The sequence below is a fragment of the Dermacentor andersoni genome, unplaced genomic scaffold (assembly GCF_023375885.2).
Source record: "Dermacentor andersoni unplaced genomic scaffold, qqDerAnde1_hic_scaffold ctg00000528.1, whole genome shotgun sequence".
NCBI lineage: Eukaryota > Metazoa > Arthropoda > Arachnida > Ixodida > Ixodidae > Dermacentor > Dermacentor andersoni.
The window spans coordinates 27501-40000 of NW_027315211.1; the positions used below are offsets into that span (position 1 = coordinate 27501).

Genomic DNA, 12500 nt, shown 5'->3' on the forward strand with positions numbered 1-12500 from the left:
GTGGAGAAAGTGTTCCGGTTTACATTCGGCAAATCAAAATGAACGGCTAAAATTAATCCATCGTCTGGTTTCATGCGCGAGATCACGTAAAAGGCAGCCATTCTTCTTAGCATGGTTTCTCTCTTTTGCTCTCTCATTCGCGCACGGAAATTTCTTCGTACGGGAATTTTATGAAGCGAAGGCGGCTGCAGACCATTTTCTTTGTTTAGTTCATGTTCGTAGGCGCAAATTACAAACCTAACACTTGGAGCAACATTTCCACTACTCTAGAGGGGCATAAACTGTAGACAGTGCACGCTTTCTCATTTATCCAATCGCTCGCAAACACATTGCATTGCTAGTCTACAGTGGCAATACAAAGTGACGTTTCACCATGCACGTCGAAGTTCATTACCAGTACCGCGCCAGCATCGACCGGCCGGCGAAGCGACGAGCTCAGCAGCGCATGCGCAAGGCCCGACACCACCCCAACCGAGCTTCCCTGCTTATCGGAGAGAGCAAGTGCGCGTGAACACGGGCGCGTCTGAGTATCTGGATTTAAAAAAAAAAAGAAAAAGAAAGCGTTTCCGAGATATTGACAAAGACAAGTGGTCGCGGTCGCTCTGAATCTTATCGTATTATAGAAAACGTGGGATGGCGGCGCTTCCTCGAGGGTCAGAAAGTACAATCGTCGAACTAGGTGGCAAGTGGAGTACATCCTTTTTCTTGGAACGGTTTGCAATTGACTGCTTGAATGTGCCGACCACGCGTCGCGGGTCGCGTATAGAGCCAACCGTTGGCAAGCACGCGTCTAGCGTAGCAGCAGAACCGATCGCGGTTGCGATAACCCATCGTTGGCAGCGAAAAAGAAAAACACCCACACGCAGTTTGTAGCAATAACCGTACAAATCAATGTGGTTTTAAATATAGCTTCACTGGTCACCCAAGAAGGGCACCGAAACTTTCTCATGACGCACACCGCTGTAGTCCACAAAGAACAAAGCGCACAAAATAGATATGATACAGCCGCACCGCATTATTTCGTGTTTTCACCATTTCATTACTTTCGTGTGCATGCGCGCTAGGGCCACGCAGGCCAGGAGTAAAAGGCACGAAAAAAAAAAAAAAAATGGTACGCAATCCTAAGCTTTGACTTGACTGCTGTGGCACTCGCATTTGTGTTCTTTACCTTAGGCGAACGCAATGCGCAAACTGAACTGGAATTTCCAATAATGGAAATTCCTGTTTGGCTCATATTTGCGTTTTTCGCCCGAGCAAGCGCTTCACTGCACTACGCTTTGCCCCTTCAACGTGGCTACACTGCCCGGCAGGCGTGTTCTGCGTAGGGCCGAACCTGCAGGCAAAAAGCATGGGCGCCGCCATCTTGTTGAGAGCGGCGCCAGGGACACAATCGCGCCTAGCTCATTGAGTTTTCCCCCAAAACTGAAAAAAATTTGACTTCATTAAACGAGAAAGATGCCACGAGTGTCCCAACAAAAAGCTTTGAGGATTACCGAAGGGTAACTGAGGGCGACGCAACGGGCTCTGGAAAGAAGGATGATGGGTGTGGCGTCACGGGGGGATCGGAATAGAGCAGATTGGGGTGTGCGAGAACAAACGCTCGTTAATGACACCAAAGTTTAAACCAGGAAAAACAAATGGGCATGCGCAGGGCATGCAATCTGGGGGGAAGATAACCGGTGGCCATTAAGGGTTACAGACTGAATTCCGAGAGGAGGGAAGCGTAGCAGGGGGTGGCAGAAAGGTAGGAGGGCAGATTAGATTAGGGACTACATGGCGACAATCGGCACCTGACCGGGGTACTTGGAGGATCATGGGAGATGCCTTTGCCCTGCAGTGGGCGTAGCCAGGATGATGATGATGATGATGTTCATGATGAAAAGGTAGCAACAGGTCTTCGTAACATACAGGTTAGAAAGATGAGGCACCTTTTAACCCTTGAATATATTTCGCCACATTCGGGCATACGACAAGTTTGTTTTCGAGGCGCTCGGTCCCACTGCTGCGAAAATGTGTACACAAAGGCTGCACAGTAGTTGCCAGAAATCGGGCACTCTATTTTTCTTTCATAGGGAATCTTTCTTCCACTTGGGCAGCGGATTTCGGCGGCAGGGCGAGCTTGCGTGGGCGCGGTGGTTTACGGATCCAAGCGATAGTGAACTCCAAAATCCAGTGTTGGCTTTGAGTGGGATTCATATTGATTGCGAACCCCACGGCTAATCCTACCCCCCATCCCCCCAAGTGGCTCTTTACAGGAGACAATCATTCAGAGACATCGGACAAATAGGAATTCTGGTTCTTTCTTTTGCTTTCATTAATTTTTCTCGAAGCCCATAACTAGAAATTTGCTGGAGCGGCTGTCCCATTTGCGACGCAACAAGTGCGACGCTACACACAGATGGAGTGGCAGTTTAATTACTCTCGTGGTCCGCGAACCGGCATCGTTGCGTGTAGTATAGGAATGGTGCGTGTCAAGTCAGTGCTCGCGTTGAGCTTGTGCTCTTCATTTTGATTGAATGAAGTCTCACCTAAGTGAGCGGGGCCGATCCCGGAGGTAGTGCAATACCGGGCCGACCTGCGGCGGAGGTGAAGCAGGCTTCAAGCACTCCGCCAACTTCCAAAAATAGGTTTAATATCGTGGGTCCATATAGAACCCGTATCAGATATTAAGCTGATAAGAACAGATACTACACTTTGATCTTAGCCAAAAGGCCGAGAAGCGATGTCCTTCACTTCACTTCATTGTACTACTGCCTTGTGGGCGCCCTGCCGACATGGGTAACCTCAGCAACAGCGTGGGCAATATTATAAAATTCAGCCTGTGTACAGACTCAACGCTCCCTATCTCACGGATGAATTCGCAACGCCTCAGTCTTTCGCTGTTAACGAAACGCTGTCGCGTAGAAACGAGACCCGAGTGCAAGCTTGCTTGTAACGCGAAACCAACCAAGGCAACCTCGTAGAAAACGGAACAGGCGAGCGGAAAAAAAACGCGCCAGGGGAATGCTTACTTCCGTCTGAATGCGACCGCTCAAGGTGACCTTCCTTGAGGGCTTCGTTTCAAGCCCGTGTGCAATTGTAATATACTACGCGCATTTCCTTCATTTCTTTTTATTTACCGCAAGGCCCACTGAAAATTTTGATACGGCACAGGCCGGGACGGATCGCAACGTGTCGAATCGACCGGTAGAATTAGGTAGCATGCCCCATGTACGAAGACGAGCAACATAGAAGTGAATGACAAAATAAATATAGAAAACGCTGCACACTCCTTCCAACCGGAAACATAGAGGGGAGAAAGATCGCCATCTGAAACACAGGCATTGTAAAAAAAAGAAAAAAAAAAGTGCTACCTCATCATCTTTACCATTACCGTGTGTGTGTATGTATATATGCATGTGTGTGTGTGTGTGTTTGTGTATTTATATATATATATATATATATATATATATATATATATATATATATATATATATATATATATATATACGCACACATGCTAGCATAGCTTAAACGCAGCTGGAAAGCTCAGCCTTGCACAAGAACCACCCCCTGTCGCAAACCCCTTTGAAACATTCAAATGCCAAACACGAGTAGAGCGAGGTCGTTCGAACCTGGCGCCAAAACGCATTGGCGCCATCTGTGTACGGAACTAGGAAAACCTGCGGACTTTGCAATACAGAAAGAAAGGTAGATGGCGTGAGCTAACGCTCCATTGCATACTAAGAACGAGAGTTAGTGAATAATGGCAGAAACGTCTTGGGAAGAGAAAAAAAAAAAAAACACGCAAAAGTTGTTGGCTTGTGCAAGCACTCTATGTTACAGCGATTAAAGAGCATAGCATCTTCTACAACAGCAGCTACAAAAAGAAGAAGAACGTGAGAGAGGGAGAGAGACAGGCGTGTTTCTTTGGAATGCAGAGCATGCAGCACATACTATAAAGTGCCAAAGAGACGGGGAAAGCAGATGGCGCGAAGGTGTATGTCCTCAAAGCTTGAAAGCAATTTCTAAATTACATGTACCGAAGTCCACCTACTCTCATCAGGTTGCTCCCGCCTCCAGTTGCGTTTAAAGTGAAATTACAGTCGCCTCAAAGGCAGACAGAGAGAGAGTGAAAATAGGTACACTTGCTTCGCGCAGCTGCAGCCGTTCAAATTTTACAGCAAGAGCACTCCCGAAGCAACAAAGTCCGCTGCCGCCTGGGCGCAATGCGCTCGCTTCAGTAAATTGCCGTGCTGGCCTCGGCAACCAAGAGGTGTAGTGCGGCAGACTGCTGCATTGTAGCACACCGCAAACCGTGCAGACGTAAGCGATCGCCTCGACATCGCTGCGAGCGCTCGAAGAGACAAAGTCCGAAACCACGTGTGCCGGGGCGGTGCGAGCGCGACGCCTTTGACGCAACTTTTGCGTACAAGCCGCCGCACCGCCACGACGGAATCGCTGGCATCCCGCACGCAGCTGCATTGTGTCACGCCGGCAATCGTTGAAACACCACGCAGTCGTCGGCGTCGGCCCCGACATGGTTGCGAGCGCTGGAAGAGACAAAGTCCGAAACCGCGTGTGCCGGGGCGGCGCGAGCGCGACGCCTTTGACGCAACTTTTGCGTACAAGCCGCCGCACGGACACGACGGAGCCGGTGTCACCCTGCAGAGGGCTGCACTATAGCACGCCGGGAACCGGCAAAGAACCGCGCAGACGTCGTCGTTGGCCGCGGCGTTGCCGCGAGCACGCGAAGAGACAAAGTCCGAAAGGACGTCAGCCGGGGCGTCGAGCACGCCGCCCGCACTGTTCGCACGCGTGCTCGGAAATGGCGAAGGGGCCGCGCTAGCGTGCCTTGAATCGGTGAGCGGCGGTACCGCGGCGATCGCCAGAGCTCGAATCCGCCCTGCAAAAGCCAAATATTGGCGCTCGGCTCGGCGCAGTACGCCGCCGCGTCGCACGAGTACGGCCCCATGGAGGTCTGGGCACTTATCGCTGCTACTGTAAGGGGCCGTACGGCCCCGGCCGACATTGTACCGTAGTGCGATTTTCGGCTTGCGCGTGCTCGTGGCGTAGTCCGCGCACCGTTCCGACGTCGACAATCGTGCCCACGACTACGCGAGCGCTGGAAGAGACAAAGTCCGAAACCGCGTGTGCCGGGGCGGCGCGAGCGCGACGCCTTTGACGCAACTTTTGCGTACAAGCCGCCGCACGGACACGACGGAGCCGGTGTCGCCCTGCAGAGGGCTGCACTATAGCACGCCGGGAACCGGCAAAGAACCGCGCAGACGTCGTCGTTGGCCGCGGCGTTGCCGCGAGCACGCGAAGAGACAAAGTCCGAAACGACGTCAGCCGGGGCGTCGAGCACGCCGCCCGCACTGTTCGCACGCGTGCTCGGAAATGGCGAAGGGGCCGCGCTAGCGTGCCTTGAATCGGTGAGCGGCGGTACCGCGGCGATAGCCAGAGCTCGAATCCGCCCTGCAAAAGCCAAATATTGGCGCTCGGCTCGGCGCAGTACGCCGCCGCGTCGCACGAGTACGGCCCCATGGAGGTCTGGGCACTTATCGCTGCTACTGTAAGGGGCCGTACGGCCCCGGCCGACATTGTACCGTAGTGCGATTTTCGTCTTGCGCGTGCTCGTGGCGGTGTCCGCGCACCGTTCCGACGTCGACAATCGTGCCCACGACTACGCGAGCGCTGGAAGAGACAAAGTCCGAAACCGCGTGTGCCGGGGCGGCGCGAGCGCGACGCCTTTGACACAACTTTTGCGTACAAGCCGCCGCACGGACACGACGGAATCGCTGGCATCCCGCACGCAGCTGCATTGTGTCACGCCGGCAATCGTTGAAACACCACGCAGTCGTCGGCGTCGGCCCCGACATGGTTGCGAGCGCTGGAAGAGACAAAGTCCGAAACCGCGTGTGCCGGGGCGGCGCGAGCGCGACGCCTTTGACGCAACTTTTGCGTACAAGCCGCCGCACGGACACGACGGAGCCGGTGTCGCCCTGCAGAGGGCTGCACTATAGCACGCCGGGAACCGGCAAAGAACCGCGCAGACGTCGTCGTTGGCCGCGGCGTTGCCGCGAGCACGCGAAGAGACAAAGTCCGAAACGACGTCAGCCGGGGCGTCGAGCACGCCGCCCGCACTGTTCGCACGCGTGCTCGGAAATGGCGAAGGGGCCGCGCTAGCGTGCCTTGAATCGGTGAGCGGCGGTACCGCGGCGATCGCCAGAGCTCGAATCCGCCCTGCAAAAGCCAAATATTGGCGCTCGGCTCGGCGCAGTACGCCGCCGCGTCGCACGAGTACGGCCCCATGGAGGTCTGGGCACTTATCGCTGCTACTGTAAGGGGCCGTACGGCCCCGGCCGACATTGTACCGTAGTGCGATTTTCGTCTTGCGCGTGCTCGTGGCGGTGTCCGCGCACCGTTGCGACGTCGACAATCGTGCCCACGACTACGCGAGCGCTGGAAGAGACAAAGTCCGAAACCGCGTGTGCCGGGGCGGCGCGAGCGCGACGCCTTTGACGCAACTTTTGCGTACAAGCCGCCGCACGGCCACGACGGAGCCGGTGTCACCCTGCAGAGGGCTGCACTGTAGCACGCCGGGAACCGGCAAAGAACCGCGCAGACGTCGTCGTTGGCCGCGGCGTTGCCGCGAGCACGCGAAGAGACAAAGTCCGAAACGACGTCAGCCGGGGCGTCGAGCACGCCGCCCGCACTGTTCGCACGCGTGCTCGGAAATGGCGAAGGGGCCGCGCTAGCGTGCCTTGAATCGGTGAGCGGCGGTACCGCGGCGATCGCCAGAGCTCGAATCCGCCCTGCAAAAGCCAAATATTGGCGCTCGGCTCGGCGCAGTACGCCGCCGCGTCGCACGAGTACGGCCCCATGGAGGTCTGGGCACTTATCGCTGCTACTGTAAGGGGCCGTACGGCCCCGGCCGACATTGTACCGTAGTGCGATTTTCGTCTTGCGCGTGCTCGTGGCGGTGTCCGCGCACCGTTCCGAAGTCGACAATCGTGCCCACGACTACGCGAGCGCTGGAAGAGACAAAGTCCGAAACCGCGTGTGCCGGGGCGGCGCGAGCGCGACGCCTTTGACGCAACTTTTGCGTACAAGCCGCCGCACGGCCACGACGGAGCCGGTGTCACCCTGCAGAGGGCTGCACTATAGCACGCCGGGAACCGGCAAAGAACCGCGCAGACGTCGTCGTTGGCCGCGGCGTTGCCGCGAGCACGCGAAGAGACAAAGTCCGAAACGACGTCAGCCGGGGCGTCGAGCACGCCGCCCGCACTGTTCGCACTCGTGCTCGGAAATGGCGAAGGGGCCGTGCTAGCGTGCCTCGAATCGATCGGCCGGGGGCCCCGTAGGGCGACAGAAAGGCAATTGTGCAGGAAACCGTACTGGCCATTAGCGAGAAATTGCCGTTCGCGCATTCGGTAGACGCGCTGCGCTTTCACGACTTCGGCATTGTGCTGCCGACGTAAGCTTTCAATCTTGCTCGCGGCGTTACGAGGCGGCACGATTTTCGCCAAACGCTCGTCGAAAGTGGCACGAGTACGGCCCCATGGAGGTCTGGGTACTTATCGCTGCTATTATATGGGGGTCCCAGAGAGCAGTCGCCCCCAAAGCGACCTGGGTGTTTGATATGCGGCGGGCTTCGTGCCCGTCAAGCGTGTCCCCGGTATCGCTCCCGTGGATCCCACAGCTGACGTCTGCAGCCTCATCCGCTTGATGCGTTAGGGGCTGGTTGTCGGACGACGCTTTTTCCACGATATCGAAGTGTGTTCCGCATCGTCCTCGGACGAATCAAATACGAAAGCGCCGAAGGCGCGGGCGTGACCCGTCGCCTAGCGGCTTTGCCGTCTCGGCTACGTTGCAAGTGTCGGTCGGTCCACCAGTGCTGCGGGCTCGAGAGAAACCGCAAGCCGCGATCGAGTCGACACAACCGGTCTATCGAGAATGTTGCGTGCTTCTTGCCGCGTGGCGATACCCGGCCCTGCGGGGAGGGCGCCGTAGCGAGCTCGAACGCCGTCGTCTCGGACTGTGCAAAGTGCTACCCTTTGCGAGAACGAAGCGTGTTGGGGCGCCTGAAGGTGGCCTCGGCATCGCAAAAACGGCGTCCGGCCTGCTTGAAAGGCTGGACGCGCAGTTGAACGATTACCTGGTTGATCCTGCCAGTAATCATATGCTTGTCTCAAAGATTAAGCCATGCATGTCTAAGTACATGCCGAAATAAGGCGAAACCGCGAATGGCTCATTAAATCAGTTATGGTTCCTTAGATCGTTTCTTCCTACTTGGATAACTGTGGCAATTCTAGAGCTAATACATGCAGTGAGCCTGAAGCCCTTTGGGCGACGGGTGCTTTTATTAGACCAAGATCGATCGGGTTTCGGCCCGTATTGTGTGGTGACTCTGGATAACTTTGTGCTGATCGCATGGCCACGAGCCGGCGACGTTTCTTTCAAGTGTCTGCCTTATCAACTTTCGATGGTAGGTTACTTGCTTACCATGGTTGTTACGGGTAACGGAGAATCAGGGTTCGATTCCGGAGAGGGAGCCTGAGAAACGGCTACCACATCCAAGGAAGGCAGCAGGCGCGCAAATTACCCACTCCCGGCACGGGGAGGTAGTGACGAAAAATAACAATACGGGACTCTTTTGAGGCCCCGTAATTGAAATGAGTACACTCTAAATCCTTTAACGAGGATCAATTGGAGGGCAAGTCTGGTGCCAGCAGCCGCGGTAATTCCAGCTCCAATAGCGTATACTAAAGCTGCTGCGGTTAAAAAGCTCGTAGTTGGATCTCAGTTCCAGACGAGTAGTGCATCTACCCGATGCGACGGCTCGGACTGAACATCATGCCGGTCCTTTCTTGGTGCACTTCATTGTGTGCCTCGAGAAGGCCGGTGCTTTTACTTTGAAAAAATTAGAGTGCTCAACGCAGGCGAGTCGCCTGAATAAACTTGCATGGAATAATAGAACAAGACCTCGTTTCTGTTCTGTTGGTTTTTGGAATACGAGGTAATGATTAAGAGGGACAGACGGGGGCATTCGTATTGCGGCGCTAGAGGTGAAATTCTTGGACCGTCGCAAGACGAACTACTGCGAAAGCATTTGCCAAGAATGTTTTCTTTGATCAAGAACGAAAGTCAGAGGTTCGAAGGCGATCAGATACCGCCCTAGTTCTGACCATAAACGATGCCAACCAGCGATCCGCCTGAGTTACTCAAATGACTCGGCGGGCAGCTTCCGGGAAACCAAAGTGTTTGGGTTCCGGGGGAAGTATGGTTGCAAAGCTGAAACTTAAAGGAATTGACGGAAGGGCACCACCAGGAGTGGAGCCTGCGGCTTAATTTGACTCAACACGGGAAAACTTACCCGGCCCGGACACTGGGAGGATTGACAGATTGAGAGCTCTTTCTTGATTCGGTGGATGGTGGTGCATGGCCGTTCTTAGTTGGTGGAGCGATTTGTCTGGTTAATTCCGATAACGAACGAGACTCTAGCCTATTAAATAGGTGCGGGGTTCCCAGCACCTTACAACCTTCTTAGAGGGACAAGCGGCTCCTAGCCGCACGAAACAGAGCAATAACAGGTCTGTGATGCCCTTAGATGTCCGGGGCCGCACGCGCGCTACACTGAAGGAAGCAGCGTGTCTTTATCCCTGTCTGAAAGGACTGGGTAACCCGTGGAACTTCTTTCGTGATTGGGATAGGGGCTTGCAATTGTTCCCCTTGAACGAGGAATTCCCAGTAAGCGCGAGTCATAAGCTCGCGTTGATTACGTCCCTGCCCTTTGTACACACCGCCCGTCGCTACTACCGATTGAATGATTTAGTGAGGTCTTCGGACCGATGTCCGGCGCGGCCTTTCGGTTGCGCCGGTCTGTTGGAAAGATGACCAAACTTGATCATTTAGAGGAAGTAAAAGTCGTAACAAGGTTTCCGTAGGTGAACCTGCGGAAGGATCATTACCGGATTGTGAAGGGTGGCGAGCGCCATTGTTTCTACCCCGTGTGGGTGAAGCAGCTCGCTGCGCCCGACGCTTTCCGCCGCTGGCCCCGCTTGGACGCGGGGACGGCTATACCCGAACATGCCGGGGACTGCCTGAATTTTGAGGGGCGCCCCGTGCCAAATTTGTTGCGCCCAGTGGACGCCGGCTGCAACCTTGGACGGTTGGCTTGGCCGCGCCCGCGGGTAGAGAACGGCGTAACGCACACTGGGTGGGCTTTCTGTCCGCTTTGGCGCTCTTGCGCGGAATGGGAGTAAGACGACCCGACCTGCTGCTTTGCCCAGTACGAGGGGAACGGCGAAGCGTGCGGTCGGTCAAGGAACTGACGGTCGAGAGCTAATGCCGCTGCCGCTTAGTACACACACGGAACCGTGGTGCGAGCGCTCTCCCGTCCTCCGCGGCAAACGCTGCCGAGTCTGAAAAGGCTGGCGGCTGCCGGTCGCTTCCTGCGGCGAGTATGGAGTAACGACCCGACTTTGTTGCCACCCAAGTACTAAAGGAACGGTGTGGCGCTCGGTCGGTCATGGAACTGTCGGTATGAGGGTGCGGCTGCCAAGTACGGAAGGAACCGTGGCCTAAAGTGCTCTCCCGTCCTCCGCGGCAAATGCCACCGAGTCCGAAAGGGCCGGAGGCTGCCGGTCGGCTCCTGCTCGTGACGCGCGAGGTGTCGAGATCGCGGTTTAATGCGACGACGTCTGCAGGCTATTCGCCCGCCGCCGAGGGAAAGGCGGCGTTGCTGCGAAGTACCGAAGGAAACGCGGCTTTGCTACGTCGGAAGCGTTCTGCGGTTAGCGGACTTGTGCGCTTTGGGAAGGCGCCGCACGTCGAAAGAGGAAGTACGGACAGACGAGGGACTGTAGTCCCGGTTTCGAACGCACTTGCGGCCAGGCCCTTGCTGGCTTCGTCTTCCGCCTCAAGTAGACTTGTTGTGGCGCCGGCGCAGGGAGCCGTCCCTGGCACTGGCCGAGTGGTTTTGGAGAGCTGCGCGAGTACGCGCGCCGGGCTCTTGTCTTTCGTCTCAAGTAGGCTGTTGGATCAACAGCGGTTATGCTGCGGCGATCTGCCGATGCGAAAGTGTGTGTGTGTTTGAGGCCCTTCTATGAACCTACTGCTGACTGAAGCGAAGCACGTCGATGGGGGTGAAGCCCTGCCCGTGGCCGTGTAGCCGTTAAAGACTCCACAGCGGCTTAGCCCTAATCATGGCTCTGTCGCTCTTTGCAATTTTTAGTGGAGCGATGTGAACGTGCACACGAGACACACGGGTCCGGTGGATGGTTGGCAGGTAAAACCGGCTTCGAGTGCGCGCAAACGGCATAAGGTGCCTCGAGGGCAAGCGAGGAAGGCGTGGGCGCAAAACACACGCGCGAGTAGCAGGAGTGGAGTGCCATTAGGCTTTCAGCTGCTGAGACGCGGCCGCCGAAAGAGCGAGACTGGAGGAGCGCACGCCGAAAGGCGCTCTTCGAAACCACACACAGGGAGACGCCACGTGCCTAAAACCCTGGTTGTACTGTACTGAATTGAACAAACTATTTTTCACGACTCTAAGCGGTGGATCACTCGGTTCTCGGGTCGATGAAGAACGCAGCCAGCTGCGAGACTTGGTGTGAATTGCAGGACACACTGAGCACTGATTCTTTGAACGCACATTGCGGCCTTGGGTCTTCCCTTGGCTTCGTCTGTCTGAGGGTCGGATCACATATCAAGAGAGACTTCGGCGCACAGGGAACGTGCGTCCGTCGACTCGTTTTGACCGCGTCGGCATCATGGACAGTACGTTGAGCGCTAAAGCCACGCGCCAGCGGCCTCACGAGAGGGAGACGGTGGCAAACCGTTGTGCCAATTCTTCGAAAAGACGGAAACGAGGCAATACTACTGCAGCGTGACGAGTGCGCGCCTCTAGTAAGACCGCCGCAGGATGGAGTCGGATACCTGCAGGGAAAGAGCGGTCCAAGCACGAGGCGCGAACGTCTGTTGCCATGTAGCGCGCACGTTTGCGAGAGAGTCGGAAGCGCACGCTTGCGTGCACGGAAAACGTGGGAATGAAACGCCGGCCGATTCCCGCGCCGTGCGCAAAGCCAGCGCGATCGCAATTTGCGCTGTTTGCCTTCGAAGTACGTCGAGCTCCAGAGCTGGTCGCTCGTTCACGTCACCGCAGCTGTGTGGGCGCCCTTCCGGGCTTCGTCGCAGGAATGGGAATCGGCAGATTCTTGCGAGGAGCGGGGAGGAGAAGGGTGGCCCCCGAAAGCGGTTCGACGCGACAGCGCCGTCTGCGAGCGAGAAGAGTCACGGCACGGCGGAGAATTGCCGCGAAACGGAAAATGTCTCCTTCGAGAGCGTGGGTGCCCCGTTGGCGGAGCTGAAGCGTTCCGTCGTAGTCCGCCGTCGGTCCAAGTGCTTCGCAGTCTCTGTCCCCTAAAGACTGGGCCACTCCAGTTGGGGCAGGGGCGACGCTACACGAGACGATGCCTCCCGCCAGGTTTTAGTCGCCCCTGCGGTGCCCGCTGAAGCGG

The 12500-nt window shown here is 56.1% G+C and overlaps 3 non-coding genes across 3 annotated transcripts; 2 read left to right on the plus strand and 1 right to left on the minus strand.

The window, feature by feature from the left end:
- Positions 1-2532: 2532 nt before the first annotated feature.
- On the minus strand, positions 2533-2724 carry LOC140214642 (U2 spliceosomal RNA). Its single transcript, XR_011891579.1, has one exon. It is a non-coding gene; the product is annotated as a U2 spliceosomal RNA (small nuclear RNA).
- Positions 2725-8137: 5413 nt separating this feature from the next.
- LOC140214635 (small subunit ribosomal RNA) lies at positions 8138-9952 on the plus strand. Its single transcript, XR_011891572.1, has one exon. It is a non-coding gene; the product is annotated as a small subunit ribosomal RNA (ribosomal RNA).
- A 1575-nt stretch (positions 9953-11527) lies between these two features.
- Positions 11528-11680, plus strand: LOC140214640 (5.8S ribosomal RNA). Its single transcript, XR_011891577.1, has one exon. It is a non-coding gene; the product is annotated as a 5.8S ribosomal RNA (ribosomal RNA).
- The last annotated feature ends 820 nt before the right edge of the window (positions 11681-12500 follow it).